Source organism: Micrasema longulum, unplaced genomic scaffold, assembly GCF_059751315.1.
Source record: "Micrasema longulum isolate JH-2025_06_02 unplaced genomic scaffold, ASM5975131v1 h1tg000546l, whole genome shotgun sequence".
In the NCBI taxonomy this organism is placed as follows: Eukaryota; Metazoa; Arthropoda; class Insecta; order Trichoptera; family Brachycentridae; genus Micrasema; species Micrasema longulum.
In genome coordinates, this window is record NW_028277742.1 from 265,679 (window position 1) to 283,780 (window position 18,102).

Here is an 18,102-nt window from a genome sequence, read left to right on the forward strand (position 1 = left end):
CAGACACAAAAAGTGAATTTTTTTTATGAAGGCTTAGTAATTGGTCTTTTGGACATTTAGTACGTGTTTCGACAAATTTTTTCAAGCATGATACTTGATCAGCCAATTTAACGTGGCCAGATTGTTTCATTTGATCAAATAAGGTACGTCTACTTATAAAAATATTAGTTGTACCTGATCCTTAAACAAAAAATTATGATGGAAATTAATTAATAAATGCTTACTTTTTACTTTGTTTCCACATCCTTGACAAAAGTGACGCTTTATGTGAAAAAGCGCAAACATGCGCAAGATGTTTTTTGTATTTCCTTAAGAACAGTGAATACGTAAACAAATAAGCTAAAAACTATAGACATGATATGAACTGATATCAACTAAAACTTTACAAATAAAATCAATAAACTAAAAAAAAGCAAATATATTCCCCAGTAATTTAAAAACCCCTTTAAAATATTTCAATTTAAAATATACGAACGAAATTTTCAAAAAAACAATAGTCTAACCTGTGAGTAATAATGCCATATTAAAATAATAACAAAATTTGGAAGCACCATAAAGTAATTACAATTAACACAAGGAGACTTTTCGTATTAAAATCGCATTTGGCCCAAGTTTCACCAATGACGGACAAGTTTCGACTGGAACAGGGATAAAAGTTGACTTGCACCGTGACTTTAGACTACTGAGCTGTATGCCAGGTATATTCAACTATCGATTCCAGGAATTATTTGTGAACTAATATTATTTTTCAAAAAAGGGTTTATTCCAACTATTCGTGATTCGGCTTCAGTGTGTAATCTCTAAGTCAACGCTTGTGTCGGTTTGTTTTTTGTTTTCCTCGTAAATAAATGGAGTTCATTGGCGAAAAATCGGCGTTCACTATAAAACAATAATACAATATGTTGTATTTGTAAAATAGTAAGGAGTATCTAATACGAAAAAGTGAAAATTAAATTACAATTACTATGGCGACTGCTTTTCTTAATGTTTGGCTTGCCAACCGCCGGCTAAATGCAATAAATAGCATGATAAATAATAAATAAATTAAGACAAGTAGCAGTTTTGGAATATTTTCCATATTTACACCGGTGAAATTCAAATATGTGATTGCGCAGCAGGATTATACGTCGCGAAACGTAAATATTTTGGCATTTAATATTAGGTGTTCACGGATGTTTCGTTGGGATCGCGAATACGAAAAACAAACGTAGAAAATGCTATTATCTCGCGTATTTACATATAAAATACGCGAGATAAACGTGTTTTCTATGGCCTTGAGAGCGGTTCATAATAGCACCGCTGGTTTGATATGTTGTACCAATATAACGCCTTAAATATTTTGTTATTTGTAAAATTTGAACACGAGGTATAGTAAAACCGTAAAAATATTTTCCAAATTTTTCTTCATTGCAACACGTTTTTTTTCTTCAGCTAATGATTCAATATCTTCCATCTTAATACAGAGCTAAATTATTTATTAAAAGAAAACAACAGCCATTACAACAAAAAAATAAATAATCACAAATAAACCAATTATAGTTTTTTATACATTACTAAATACAATGTCAAAAAAGAAGAAAAAAAGCGTACATCGAAATAGCCACTCCGGATCATTCGACACTTAAAAAAATAAAAAGATTACAATAATAATGAAATAATAAAAAATAAAGTTTTTTGTTTAATCGAACTTAAAAATACTTTCGCCGGCGGATCCATACGGAGTAATTCGGAGCTATCAGTCCTCCATTCTTTCTTCTTTCAAACAAGATAAAATAATTACAATATTAAAGTGGACAAAAAACAAAATATTAGGTAGGTACAGTTAGATTAAATCATAATTATTCTTTTTAATTAGGGTTCTAGCATTTTCTTTAAATTTGTTAAAAGTGAGGAAATATATATCTATTTCAGCAAAAAACGTGTTATAATTATTCAAAATTCTGGGCAAAGATGGATACTTATTATTATACGTGCTTGAAATACCAGCATGAAATAATTGTTGCAGCCGAGTTGACGTTAAAGAATACGAATTTTATTTTTTTCAAGTAGTTGAGGGCAATCTAAGTTATTATTACATATTTTGTAAAGGAAAGCAGTATCATTTATGATTCTTCTAGATTGTAAGGTATCGATTTTATGATGTACTGCAGCTTCTTCATAGTTATTAAAATGTAAATATTGACGATAGTTTAGGTGATTCAAAAAAATTGTTTGGAATTCTTTCAATTCCCGAAATATATTTGGAATATTGAGGAGACCAGACAGTGGAACAATAACAGTTTGATAACAGTATTAATGATTTTTGTAGTAGTTGCAATTTGTGTCGATTATTGTCACAATTTCAACATTCAACCCACCTTGCCTACCCTACCTCAGTATTCCCCCATGACCCGCCATAACCGGACCACTAGTGTCAATCCGCTACATTGTTTGTTAAGGCAATTCTAAACGAAAATATGAAACTAATTATTCATAAATGGCGCTATTATATTTTTTTATTGAAAAATGCTGTCTTTATGTTTGTTTTAAAAGGAAATTTTACAAAACTTGGTTTGCGGAAACTTTACACTATTTTGATTGTTACAAATACCATAACAATATAATTTAGATCCTTTTCACAAAAAAGTGTACAAAACAAAAAATAAAATGAATTAATGTAGTGAAGTTTCTGAAAAAAAAAGTTTTATAAAATTTCCTTTTGAAATAAACGTAAAAATGCCATTTTTCAATAAAAAAATATAAAAGCGCCATTTATAAATAATTAGTTTCATATTTTCGTTTAGAATCATCTTAATCGCCGCGCCGCTTTTATGTATTTATTCTCCATCCAATCGCGCCAGTGCGGTGCCGGAAGCTCGCTGCAGAAAGCCTCCCGCCTTACGCGTATTTGGTACCGCATTTTAGTGTCAAGTGTTTGGATCCAGCCAAGTGCTCCAAGAACGAGAAAGACTGGAAAGGTTAGTGGCTTCCCTTCCTTGTCCATCTTCCTTGTTAGAGGTTGTGATTGACGATTGACACCGGATACAGCATCGCAACGAGAATATTGATTTATTTTCATTAAATTTAAATTCAGTCCACTCGGCTCAATAATATCGTAGAAGCCCCAGAGCTTCGCCCCCGTTATTTCGCGCCTCGCATCCGCAAGGAAAATTCGTTTGCCCACCACCATTTTCGTTGCTATAAAGTAGTGTTTTAAAAAAAAAAGTCATTTCGTTGCTATTCTGATATTCAATCTATTGTTTGTAAGCCGTTCAATAAATCAAACAGGCTTCCCTGTTATTCTAATTAAGGATTATGAAATTGGAAGCAAATCTAGTCAATATCCTCTAAAGCCTTTCAGATCTATGGTACGTGTAATAAGTAAGTGACTTCATAAAATCACTTATGTAATTCAAAAGTATGTTTTCTATTGTTTATTTTAAGGAAAGTCCAGCCAAAGAATAATCTATTGATTTATTGTAAGAAAAGTGTTCATTCAATAAATATGAATTTTTCTCAAATTAAATTTTTAAAAATTGATACACTGTTCCCATCTGACCTTACTTATCTATTTATTTGTGTTTAGTTTACGAATGAGGAGAAATCGTCGAGATTTTTCTGATAAGGTCTGTGCAATTTGAGGATATCGGGAGAAAGTGAAATTTATTTGCAATCGATTCATCTTCTATCAGGATCCGCAATCCTGAATGGCCCCAGGAACTGTCTGGCCGGGAAATTTATCTCCGCGCGGGGAACGACACATCTTATTCCCGCGTAAATCTTTCCGAAGTCTGAGTAGAAGGTAGGTATCTACCCACTAGTGATGCGTATAAACAATTGATGTCAATAATCAAATAATTTATTCGATATAATTCACTTGTCTGCCTCATATACCGTATTTTGCGGAAAATAAGACGAACCCCAAATTTTATCCATTATTTTTTAGAAAAAAAAATGTTTTGTACTATATGACGCATCGGACCTTTAGACGCATCCCAATTATTGGTTGAATTTTCAGAGCAAAAAAGTGTGTTTTTTGGTCCGAAAAATACTGTATTTGGGGTGTTAGGCTACCGTTATCTTAAATGTATTAATTAATTCATACGCTGCTATTGAAGTTCCTACCAATTTAGTGCCTTATGCACCATTAAGTTCGATTAAATAAATTCTCATCATTTTTCAAATTTATTTATCAGTTTAAGGTTCATAAACATCAAAATATATCAATGAACGCCGGAAAACAGTAGTGTAAACCAAGATTTCAATTTATTTAAAAAATGGTTAGATTTTAATTTGTTATCACTGAATAGTGAAGAACCCTTTTTTTCTACCCTTTTCGATAAATCATTGTGATCTTTCTGCTCATTTAAATATCATTATACACAGTAAGGAAAACGATATTAATCATTCTACTATGTGCCCCGAACATGAACAACAATAAAAAAAATCAAATCAAATACAAATTTTCAAAGAAATAAACCCACCGATTTACAAAGTTCTCGGAACCCTAGATTTCCAAATAATTTTATTTTGTATAGATAATACAACTACACCTTAAAATCGTTATAAATATGTGGGGAAAAAAACTTTAATAATCTTTTAGAAATCTTAAAATCAATATAAAATATAAAAAAATGGTGGCTTCCGTGGTGTAGTAATCGAGACGCATGACTCACGCACGGAAGATTCTGGGTTTGATTCCCGGTGAGATTAAAAAAATATAATTTGATTTTTATCAAGCCTGGGTGTTCTGTGCTACTATCATTCACCACTATCATTGGGTCTTCGGGCCTGTTGTGGTGCAAAAAAAAACCACTGAAAAACGTTTTAATCTAAATTGAAAAAACACACGAGACTCCCAATCCCGAACACTATTCAGTAGAAAATTATGTTTCTTTTAGAATATAGATGGTAATTCTAGATAACATAACTCAATTATCATTTCAATTGTGCTTTTATATATATATATTCTTTTTCTGTTGATTTAAATCATGCTCTTATTTTGGGTTATTTTTTTTTATACTACTATATTTTACTATTATTTTGTTGATTTTAATGATACCACTATTTTGTATATTTGATTATGTGTGATTCTTAATTTGTATAATTTATATTTTAAAAATTATTTCTGATTATCTTTTTTGCATTGTATTCTTTGGAATTTGATTATTTATTACATTTACCTTTTGTTCTAGATTGTGATTCTATGTCATTATAATTTGATCTAATTAATTTTACTATGCATTTTTATTGTTATTTATTGTGGCTTGACACGGGCATAGCCTAAAAAGCCTTAAAAAGTTCATAAATATTTAATTTTGTAATTTTGAATGAATAAATAAATAAATAAATAAATTTTAAAGGATTTGTTCAGAGTGTGATATCTAATTTTAAAGAACTTGTTTAGAATATAAAGATGAATGTAAAACGAACCTCTCTAAACACGAGTTATTACTTTATTAGAGAGGTCGAAACGTTATCATAATTTATGAATCTACCCAACATACCCAATGTAATTTTATTCTTATTTTGTAAACCAATTTTGATATGAAATTGTTTGAAAAAAATTAAAAAATGCACATGTCTTTCACAAACTATTTGTAAGCATAAATAAAAATAATGAATATAAAAAAAGAAATAATAATTAGCTTTATCAAATAGTTGAAAAATCAATTTAGGAATATGAAATAAATATATAAGTGCATGGTTATGAAATAAAATGAAATTCACAAAATAGTAAAAATTAAAAACATATCAAATAAACACATATAGAATAAAAACGAAATATTAATGACGAAACAAGAATCAAAAAGATTAAATAGTATTCTTAAATTAAATTTAAAGAGTTATTTTTTACAATTTATTCAAGTTAAATTTCAATATAAGTAATTGACAAAAAGCAGTCTTATAATAATAAGTTTAAAAAATAATTTTACTATAAATAATAACAATATATTTTTTTAATGAAATACAATACATATAAAATAAAGATATTGTGTAATTCAATGTTAATTAAGGTAAGAAACGTTTTGATTTTGATTTCTTAGTGTGTAATAATGTTCTAGTTTACAGTGCATTTTCACAATTTTTTTGAAGGATTTTCCCTTCACAGACTGTAAATGTATTTCTCTAAAGCGTATAAATATTTGAACTACCTCACATTATATTATATTTTTTAGTGGGTATGGGTTTTTTTGTCGTTCACTGAAGCGTATATTCTTTGAATGTCTTATTCTTGTTTCTAAGAGCCAAAATCACTCGCAAACGAGTGGAGGCGTATATGATAATAATGAAAAAATAAATTTAAAAACGTATAAATTTATATTTACGTAGCTACTTATAAAAATATTATATGCGGATGAGGAATGATGAAACGATGCTTTTTTCTGACAACCTAATTATAGAATTTTTCTTGTGTTTTCATATGATACCATTATTTTGCGGACAATAAGACGCATCGGACCATACGACGCACCCCAATTTTTGGTTGAATTTTCAGAGTTAAAAAGTGAGTATTACAATCCGAAAAATACGGTAATTAAATTCATTGTTTCAATACAACTTATTTTCCATCACTTATCTTATACTTTTTTCGTAACCGGTTAGAAAATAATAAAGTATTTTTGGATATTTAAATTTATTTCAACAGAGAGGGAAAAATTTTTGAGAAGGGAATATGGAAGTCTAGGCATTTACAGGGCTTATGACCTGTCATTGGCTGGTTTAAGTGGCCACTTTACACACTGTGTAACATTCACCATTCTGCCCAAGTTTGAACATCCACATTTCCTCAACTCTTCCATCTGTTGACTTTTGTGAAGTAAAAGAGCTGAAACCTTTATCACGTGGGTGAGATTCATCCGGATAAAGGTTTCAGCTCTTTTACTTCACAAAAGTCAACAGATGGAAGAGTTGAGGAAATGTGGATGTTCAAACTTGGGCAGAATGGTGAATGTTACACAGTGTGTAAAGTGGCCACTTAAACCAGCCAATGACAGGTCATAAGCCCTGTAAATGCCTAGACTTCCATATTCCCTTCTCCAAAATTTTTCCCTCTCTGTTGAAATAAATTTAAATATGAACAACTACATTTGCAAAAAATATTCTTGTTTTAAGATATACGTCGGCCGGTTTTGAAATACTCTTCGAGGTTATTACACAAAAATTTTATTACAATAATAATTTTATAACCATTATTTAGATCGGATATAATAGATCTATCCGATTTTGCGCATCACTAGTTTGGTACTTACTCTAGTTTTCACCAAGCACTTTTGTGCATGTCACTATGGCGGACCCCTTTTACTGCATTTCTGTGATTGTGAATACATTTATATAATTTATTATGCAAAGTTGATAGGAAGTGCAATTTTATTCCTCTGAATCTGCTCGACTATCGTGGGTACCCACATAAATTTAATATTTCATAAAATCAAGAAAAAGAATTCCGATATGGATTAAATTTTATCTAACTAAACTAACTAACCATCACGCCATTTCCCCAGAGGGGTAGGCAGAGAGGATAGAACGCCACACCACTCTGTCCTGGCACACTTCCTTTGCTTCCTTCACATTCATACATCTTCTCATGCACGCACGTCGATTATTCCGACTTTTCACATGACCACTTTCAAGAATTTGTTGTACTTGATCATGCCATGTCTTTCTCGGCCTTCCTCGACTTCTACAACCAGACACATTCGCATCATAAATCTTTTTAGCCGTTCTTTCATCATTCATTCGCTCCACATGACCGAACCATCGCAAAAGACCTTTCTTAATTTTGTCGATAATGCTTAACTCAGCCTTGCATTCTGCTCTAATTTCGACATTAGGGCACCTATCATACATTGTTTTTCCGCACATTCGCCTGAGGGATCGCATTTCAACAGCATTCAGTCTACTTTCGTCCCTTTTTTTCCAACTCCATGCTTCGCTTCCATACATTAGGGTTGGTACCAGAACTCCATTATGAACTGCTAATTTAGCCTCTTGCGATAGACACTTATTTGCTACGACAGACTTTAAGGCACCATTAACTCTGTTACCGGCACTAACCCTCCTTTCAATATCCTTGTCCATATTTCCATCTCTAGTAAACATACTACCCAGATATACAAATTCTTCGACCTGTTTCAAACTATCTCCATTTACTACAATCTTACATTCAGTCATAGTTACATTTCTTTCAAAGACCATGACGTTCGACTTTTGCACATTCATTAGCAAATCACTCTCCTTGCACACTTCGTAAACCTTTGTAACCAAGGATTGCAGTTCCTCTTCGCTGTCAGCTAGGAGGACTGCGTCATCGGCGTACAGAAGGCAACTGACAGTTAGATTACTCATTTTCGCTCCCACATCCATACTTTTCAATTCTTTCATACATTTATCCATGTATATGTTGAATAACCACGGTGACATTACACATCCCTGTTTGACTCCTTTAGGGATGTCAAACCAGGAAGTAAATGACCCATTTACCCTTACACACGCTACACTATCTTTGTACAAGGAAGCAATAGGGCGGACAAGGTTGTCACTCACTCCATACTCCGATAGAACCATCCATAATTTTTTCCTATCAACTCGATCAAATGCTTTTTGCAAATCAACAAAAGCGCAAAAAAGCTTCTGGTTTTTCGCCAAAAACTTTTCTGTCATATTGCGTAATGCAAATATTTGATCCATACATCCTCTACCATTCATAAATCCACTCTGTACATCCCATACTTTCTCCTTGGTCACGTTTCTTACTCTTTCTATCAGTATTCTTCCATACATTTTGCCGACAGCGCTCAGAAGACTGATAGCTCTGTAATTCCCACACTCCACCTTAGAACCCTTTCCCTTATATAACGGCATAACAACTGCCCTCCTCCAATCAGGTGGAGTCCTTTCCTCCTTGAGACAAAAGTTAAAAGTTTATGTAGCCATGTGAGAATTAATTTGCCACCCGACTTAATAAACTCTGCTGCAATACAGTCATACCCTTGCGCTTTACCATTCCGCATACATTTGACAACGCTGATATTTTCTTTTTCTTTTCTTTTCTTTTAAATTTTATCACATGATGTTTTTCCGATATTGATGGAGTTCAACCACTTTCTACTGACGAATTTAGCTACGGTTGGACTGCAAGAATCAGGAGGTTCGTTGATTTTCTGACTCTCACCTGAAATCTACGGATCCTGAATTTCAGGAGCTAATTGAAAGAAGGAATCTTACCTTCCCGAAACATTTCTGTTGCACTACATCAGCGTTTTCCAACCTTTTTGATTACGCAACCCAAACCCCCTTATGAGTAAAAATAATTTGACGACCACCCAGCATATTAATTTTACAAAACTACCGTTTATTTTTAGGACCATAAGACGCACTTATTTACTCCGAAAATTCAACCAAAAATTGGGGTGCTCCTAATGGTCCGATGTGTCGTATCGTCCGCAAAATACGGTACTTGTATGTCAACGGTGACATATAATTTTCTTTCCAATGAAACTATAACTACTACCGCTGCGGATATCCTAACCAACCTTCTGAACACATCCTGTGGTCTTGTCCCTTTCCCCTCTCTATGATTACCGAATAGAGCTTCTCGTTACTATCCGTGGCTTTGTTATAGGCCCTGTCAGATATACATATCTGGTGGCTACCAAAAATAATTTCAAGGCTTTTCAAAAGATTTGTAATCATTTCAACGGATCATGTCCAATCAATTTAATCCCAGTCATTAAAGAATTCACTTTGCTTTTTTTCTCAACTCAACGAAATGCATATTATGTGCTTTTTTTCCGTCTATGTGGGCATTGCATTTGCAAATGCATTTTCCTCGAATGTAACCCTGGTAGATCGATTAATAAAACATTGATGCTCCTAACTCCTAACGATTGAAGATTTTAATAGCTACGAACACGCGCAGCGCAAAGATCTACATTTCTATGAAAACTGCACGTAAATCGACTTAGCCGTTTATTATATAAACATAGTATAGTATAATATACCTAACCATAAGTTACTGGAGCGTCGTAAAAAATTTCACATGAGTTATTTTTTTTGTTGTTTTTTTTATTTAGAAAAAACAACAGTTGTTGTATAAAAATATATAAAATAGTACAAACATTCAGTTATTTTTTTTTACAAATATAATGAAAGACTATGTTACACAGTAAAGAGAAAAAATAATATATTACACAAGACAAGAGAAAAAAAAGAGCAAGAAGGTTAAGGGATGAGGAAAGTGGAGTAGCAAAGAGGGATATTCATAATATAGTTGACCGATTCTAAATTTTGAAATGATAATAAAATGAACACAATGAAAGGTACAAACACTTATTATACACCGACAAATTTTTCATTTTAGTGACTCAAAAAGTTTATTTATTCAGAAAATTTTGTATTGAATTTTGTATAAAAATATCTAAATGGGGACAAAGGTATATGTTCGCATATCACCAAATAACGTGTTATTAAATTTTCCGCCGTACAGTTTTGACAGCTTTCTAAGTGTCAGTTACTTCTTCTTAAGGCACACGTTCGGTAGACTCCTTTTATATAAGAAAAATTTCAACATTTGTTTATTTAAAATATGTTCAGCGTAGATCAACCAAATGTAGGAAAAATTAATTATGATTTTTCTGAACCTCAAAACCCCGTGCACAATGCAAGCTTTTTTGTCGTAAGCTGAGATTTTAAGACGAAAAAAATATAATTTATTTATTATGGATGTTCAAACATAGGCAAAATGGTAATGTTACACGGTGTGTAAAGTGACAGGCCATGTTTTTAACAAACATTACGGATAAGTATAGTGTGGTAAGGTAATACGTGCCCCTTGTCCCATAGAGGGCGAAACGTCTCGTTTTCGGGTAATTCAACACAAATATGCGAATTTTATACCATCGAAAAAATCCTTAATATCCTTACTATCGTAATTTTTCCCTTAATTTAAAAATACAATCGTGAAAATACCCTGTTGCTTTTATTAGCTAATAAAAACATATCAGCCTATTAATTATGATCATCAGCCATATTTGGTTGCCATTATTTATTTATTTGTTCTTTTCGAATTTTGGTATTTTTATTTTTTTAATCAATTTATTTATATTATTTTATTATATTAGAGATTTACACAGTTAAAACACAATAATAAGTAAGAGAATGTTCACAATACAACAACCAATTTGAAAAAACCACTAATAAATAAATAAAATAAAAAAAATAATCAAATAACATATCTTTTTTTTTCCACACAGTTTGTGTGTGTTGAGGGTGAGTGAATGTGTGTCTGAGGCTACGTATGTGGGTGCGTAAGTTAATAAATGTATGTGTATTTATAGGGAAGAGGGTATAAGACAGGGCTTGATAAGAAGTTTAATTGTTTTAACAATGTTAATACATTCAAAATCTTTTAAAATAATATTTATGGTTAAATAACGCTGGATAAATAATTTTGGTAGACTAGAATATTTTTTTCCCTTTACGTGACGGAAAACATAAAAAAATTGAATAAGAATGAAATGTGTATAATTTTGTATAAATTATTTGTTTTTAAATTAAAAAACGTAATTTATAGAAAATATATAGTACAATAATAATGAACGCGAACGTGCTATGGGTAGGTACTACCCCGAAGCTTTATAAATATAAATCTTATTTAGAATTTCCATATTTTTCATTTCTTATTTAACAATGCTTTAACTTCACAAATAAATGAAAAATAAAGTCTGCCTTCAGTGTCGTAAACATACAAGAGTTTTTTTGTTGTAGGTTTATCTAAATGTTGTTTTTCAACCTTTTTGAATACGCGACCCCCTTACGAGTAGAAAAAGTCATGAATTTTTGACAAATTACAAAAAGACGTGCGAACCTAAGAACCATCGACGTAGGAACTTGTTTATACACATATTTATTTTAGCGTTTGAAATATGGCAGCTAATTTCTTATACGAAGTATTGCAATGATGTTGATTTATTTCACCAAGAGAGCTCAAGCGGCACTAGTGCCGGAAATGTAATATGTTGATTTTTGAAAAATCTTCCCCATACAAAATACATGTACCTACTTATTGAATATTTCATTTATTATTATGATTTTTTTCCATTTGAAAATTTATTTATTAACCTTTATGGATTATTACATTCATCTTACAAAAATAATTAAAAAAATATATTTACACTCTGTTGTTGATAATAATATTTTTTACATCTTTTAAATAAAAAAATAACGGAGCACTAATCACTAAGCACAGTATATTCTTATAAGAATATGTCAATCGAAGCTAAACTGGCAGTGCACAACGGAGTTTTAGTCCCAACACTTATGTATGGAAGTGAAACAGGGAACTAGCAGTGGAAGGATGAAAGCCGAGTAAACGCGGTTGAAATGCGCTCTCTCTCGAATGTGTGGGAAATCAATGTATGACAGGGTTACGAATGATGAAATCAGGCGAGAGTGTAAATCTGAATTAAGTATAATTGATAAAATTAACAACGAGTCTCTGAGATGGTTTGGTCACGTAGAACGAATGGACGACGAAAGGATGGTAAAATAAGTATATATGGCGAAAATGAACGGTAACGTGAAATGAGGACGACCAAGGAAGACGTGGCATGATCAGATAAACCAAAATCTTAAGTCTGCTCATGTCAAAAGCAGACAGAACCGAAGGGCATGTATGACAAAATGTATGAATGTGGAAGAAGCTAGGAATGTATGCCAGAATAGACGTGTGTGGCGGCCCATTCTCTCTGCCTACCCCTACGGGGAAATGGCGTGATGGTAGTAGTAGTAGTTAAAAAATTTGGGTCTTTTGTTTGTATTTGTCTGGTAGTTTATTGTATAATTTCAGTCCCTGTATTATTAGTCTCAACTGTCTTTGTCTCATTTTAGAAGGTTGTGTATGATATTGTTTTGGTATTTTCGCATTGTGTCCACGTTTACTACATTTTTTTTCAAGTTTTAGTCCTTCGTCTACAATTACATACATCAGTGGCTTATTCTAGTTTAAAGAATTTAGTTATATTTAATTGCTTCGTTCAAAAGTCGGAATAATCGGCGCGCGTGCATGAGAAGATGTATGAATGTAGAGGAAGCGAGATCTGTATGCAAACATAGAGTGTTGTGGCGTTCTATCCTCTCTGCCTACCCTTACGGGGAAACGGCGTGATGGATCGTTTGTTTTGTTTTGTTTGTTTGTTTAAAGAGATCTTTAGTTGCTGTTAGATAGGGTAGGTCATACACTAACTTTAATGTTTTATTTTGCTGTCTTTGTAGTCTATTTATGTCATTTTGATTTCCTGTTCCCCATAGTAGTTGCATATAACATATTTTAGTTTTTACATAGGTTTCATACATTAGATTTTTTTCTGTTTTTGGAACAAAGTTTTTGATTTTAAAAAAAGAGTCGGTAATGTCGCCACTTTGCTAATTAAATTGTTGATATGAATTGTCCATGTCAATTGTCTGTCTATTGTTAGTCCTAATTATTTAACATGTTTTATTTCAGTTAGTCGTTCATCATTTATGTGACCATCCATTGTATGTCATTTTTTTCTAGATTCAAAATATTGCATTTTTTCATTAAGTGTAAGTAAGTTTATGTTTGTCCATTTAGTCGAAATAGTTAGGTCTTCGTTTGTGTCATTGTTTGTTAATGCGTTTGTTTGATTTTTATAGAATAGTCCAATGTCGTCGGCATACGTAGAAAATTTTTCCTTTAAAATTGTACAGTAATAAGTATTATAAAATATATAATAGTTGACCCAAAATAGATCCTTGTGGTACACCAAAATTTACTGTTTGTCTTCACCATAACATATATTTTTTCCAAACAAAAAACACCTATGCGGCATGGTTCACATATCAATAATAATCGAGTAGTAATGTGCTGGTAGTGCTGTATTGTACATTTAAATAAATAAATACAAATAAAATAATACAGAATTCATAGAAACATTTTTAAATGTTAATAAGAATTTAAAACTAAATAAAGGTATGCATTTTTTATTTAAAGGAATAACCCACTAAGCCTCTATTTTGAAGTATGTCAGCAGGTGGCATAGAGAGGATATGGAAGAAGGTAATGAAAGTTATACCACAACACCAAGACCAATTGATAAAAAAATCTTTCTTGGATTTTTTTATTGCACCTGGCGGGAATCGAACCTGCGACGCCAGTTTCACAGTTGGCCGTCTCACCAACTGCGCCACGGCGCCTGTCGTATATAATAATGAATAAACACAAAATAATAATTTTAATCAAAAATGTGAATCAGAAATAATTGATAATAACTATTTTTAAATATCAGTAATAATTTAAAACAAAATAAAGTTGTATTATAATGAAAAAAAACATTATTTAATACCAGTATTAATTTAAAACAAGATAATGTTGTATTAAAATAATTAGTAAAAATGTTTGTAAATATCAATAATAGGATAAAATTAGGTATATGCATTTATAATATATTATGAATAATGTATTTTTAACGAATGTGAAATTCAAAAAGTGCAAAGTATTCCATGTTATTCCGTTATTATAATGCTTTCGTGATTGATTACCGAATAAGGAATTATGTGTTTTCAAAATGGCGCTGGTTATGAATGGACGAGAAAATAAAAATGGCGTTCCTTCTCCAAAACTTTCCTAATGCGCCGTATTGCCTATTATTATATTCCCGCAAAAGCAATTTTTGAAAAGAGGATTAATGAAACCATCTTAAGGTGTAGCGGAAACTTTTATGAATATAAGACAGCCGTTTTGAAAGCACCCCGGTAAATAACACCATCGGGAAATTGACGAGTATTTATGGTGTATTTGTTCAGACACTTTTATTTAGCCCACGGAAAAAACAAGTTTTAAGCCAACTTAGGAATTACCCTAAAACAGATAGGAAATTGTTTTATAAAATTTTTCAATTATTAAAAACTGAAAGTAAAGAAATTAATTTAATTACTTTCAGTTTTTAAATAAGTTTTATACTCGTATCGTCGGCGTCGTTGATATCGCAATGCGTAACTATCAATTGAATTTTTTGTCAGGGGCTGATGATGCAGTTTTGTTAGCAAGCAGCAAGGATGATTTGCAACAAATAGTCTCCAGAATGTATGCTGTATGCCTGGAGAGTGAATTGGCAATGAATGAAAGTCAAAAATGATGGTATTTGAAAGGGATGGTGAGGTTACTGACTGCATAATAAATGTGAACAACGAATGTCTCGAACAAGTAGAAGAATTTGTGTATCTGGGAAGAGAGAGATGGAAGAGTAGAAAAAGATGTTGAAAGGAGAGTGAATGCGGAGAACAAAATGAACGGAGCACTAAGCACAGTAATTGCTAATAAGAATATGTCAATCGAAGCTAAACTGGCAGCGCACAACGGAGTTTTAGTCCCAACACTTATGTATGGAAGTGAAACATGGAACCGGCAGAGTATGGATGAAAGCCGAGTAAACGCGGTTGAATTGCGATCTCTTAGATGAATGTGTGGGAAATAAATGTATGACAGGGTTACGAATGATGAAATCAGGCGAGAGTGTAAATCTGAGTCAAGTATAATTGATGAGATTAAGAAAGGGTCTCTGAGATGGTTTGGTCACGTAGAACGAATGGTCTACGAAAGAATGGTAAAAAAAGTATATATGGCGAAAATGAACGGTAACGTAAGACGAGGACGACCAAGTAAGACGTGGAATGATCAGAAAACCCAAAATCTTAAGTCAGCTCATGTCAAAAGCAGACAAAACCGAAGGGCATGTATGACAAGATGTATGAATGTGGAAGAATAATAGACGTGTGTGGTGGTTCATTCTCTCTGCCTACCCCTACAGGGAATTGGCGTGATGGTAGTAGTAGTAGTAATTGTTAATATATCAGTTAATATTTTCATGAACTAAAAACACAACTGGATTATAAGAAAAACTATCATTATTTCATGTAAAGATAACATTAATCTCAAACTAATGGCCCTTAGTCCCTATAACAAATATCCTGTTAAGCTCTCATTTTCAAGAGAGGGTTTTAGGACTGGATTTTCCGTGAGAGGAGGGATTAGAGTTGGATAACCCTTGAAGATTTTTCAATTACTTGAGTTGGTTGTTTCATGCATATGGTTTACCAATAAGAACGATAAGATTTAAAATTGGAATAAAACACAGTAAATTCCATTTGATTTATTTATAAATCAAATAACATAAAGTATTTTACAAGTATAATACGTTGGATTACATTCCCAGGAGTTGCAACAACTCTATTCGGGACATAAATAATATTAACATAAAAAAAATAACACATATTGAGAACTACAAAGAAACAAAGCAAGTTTAGCACCTTTATAACTAAATATGGCCCAACAATATATACGCCAAAAACGTTTTCTTACACAAGCAAAATAAATATATAAAAAAACGCTTTTAAGAAAAAAAAAAGTAGTGAATCTACTAAGGGAGATAACGTCATTAACTTTCAGCAGATGTCGAATTTTGAAATTTAAAGATGGCTGCCATGAGCTTTGAAAATCCTATTGTTTCTATTGGTAAACCCCCTAAATGAAATGTTTGCCTTTGTTTCTGCTTTTTATATTAATGTACTATGTATTTTTAAAACGTTTTTTTAAAACATTAAAAAAAACTCCCTCGAGTACTGTGTGGTAACCTGAGGTTACCTGAGATTACCTTAGGTTAACCTTAAGTTACCTGAGGTTGGGAAATGATTAATAATCATCCTCTCTTTTCATCTCATTAAAATAATATGCCTGCATGCGAGAGGTAAACTAAAGTATCTCTAAAAACCCACTTTTTCAGGAGAGACAACCTAGTGATTTTTCATACCTTGTATTTTTCTATTTCTAAAATATGTTGATACAAATTATAACTTACACATTTTAAAACTCTTTGAGAGTACTGTATGTTTTCTTATTGCTTTAACCAATAATTTGGCGTGGAGTTATAATAAAAAAAAATATCTTTGACAACAAATTAGGAGTTAATGCTATTTACCATGTAATATTATTTAGTCTGCTTTAGCACGGATCTTCTCCTACTAGGCATTACTTTATAAACGACTATTTTACTATTACTTTATATACTATTAAAATATTTAAAAAAAACAAAAAAAAATATTTGTAAAAAGTTTATTTTATTTAATTTACTTTTAAAAAAAAAATATTTTATGTTATTTTGTTGAATTTGATTCAACTTTATTTAAGTTTATTTTTATTTTTGTTTATGAATGACTTTAGTCCAATAGAGTTGAGACTTGAGTCTCAGAAAAATGTACATAAAATTACATTGTGAATAACAAAAAAAAATATACCTATTAGCAAGAAAATGTAAAAAACATAATTATCGATTACTAATTTCTTTGTATTTTGACTAAACAATAACAGCCGGTTCGAAAATTACAAATAATTATGTATTTTTTTAAGTTAGCAACTTTTAGAATAAACATTTTAGTACCACTAGAGAACTTAATTAGAGTAGAATAAATTATTGAAACACCGTAGTTATTTTTTTATTTCAGGTTGAATTTGATCGTAAAGTTTTTTTTAAGTATTTTTTTTTTTTTTAAAGCGTAACATCTTCTATTTTTACCCTAGTTTGAGGGAAGTTCCGACGTATTTCAATCACAAATGTTTATGACTACCAACAAATGATAAAAAAGTACTAAAATATATTTTTTTAAAGTTCTGAATGCTTGAAGGTCGAATTTTGGAAAAAAATAAATAAAGTATAAAAATTGACGTATCTCCCAAACTATAAGTCTTAAGCTAAGGAAAGTAAGGTCCAATAATTAACAAATGACCCCCTTTATATGCGAATTTGCTATGGCAGGTTCAGTTTCAGTCACCCAGTATATTGTATAAAACGTTGTTGCTCACTTTTTAATTAAAGCGATCACCAATAATAGAAAAAAAACATAAATTATAAATACACACTTACAGATAAAAAGTTTTTTTTTTACGTGGCAGATTTACATAATTTTTATATTATTTCCACATAATACAATTCCATAAGAAGGTACCATTTTTGTATAATTGTAATGAATCACAGTTTATTTTTTACAAAAATATTTTTTTATTCCATCTTACTAAAAGTTAGTTTGAAAAGTTTAAAGCAACATATA

General features: G+C 31.4%; 1 protein-coding gene across 1 annotated transcript in view; it reads right to left on the reverse strand.

Annotated features, from left to right (window-relative positions):
- LOC148280760 (cytochrome P450 6j1-like) overlaps positions 1-18,102 on the reverse strand; it is a 53,606-nt gene that overhangs the window by 10,076 nt on the left and 25,428 nt on the right. The gene's annotated exons all lie outside the window — the stretch shown is intronic.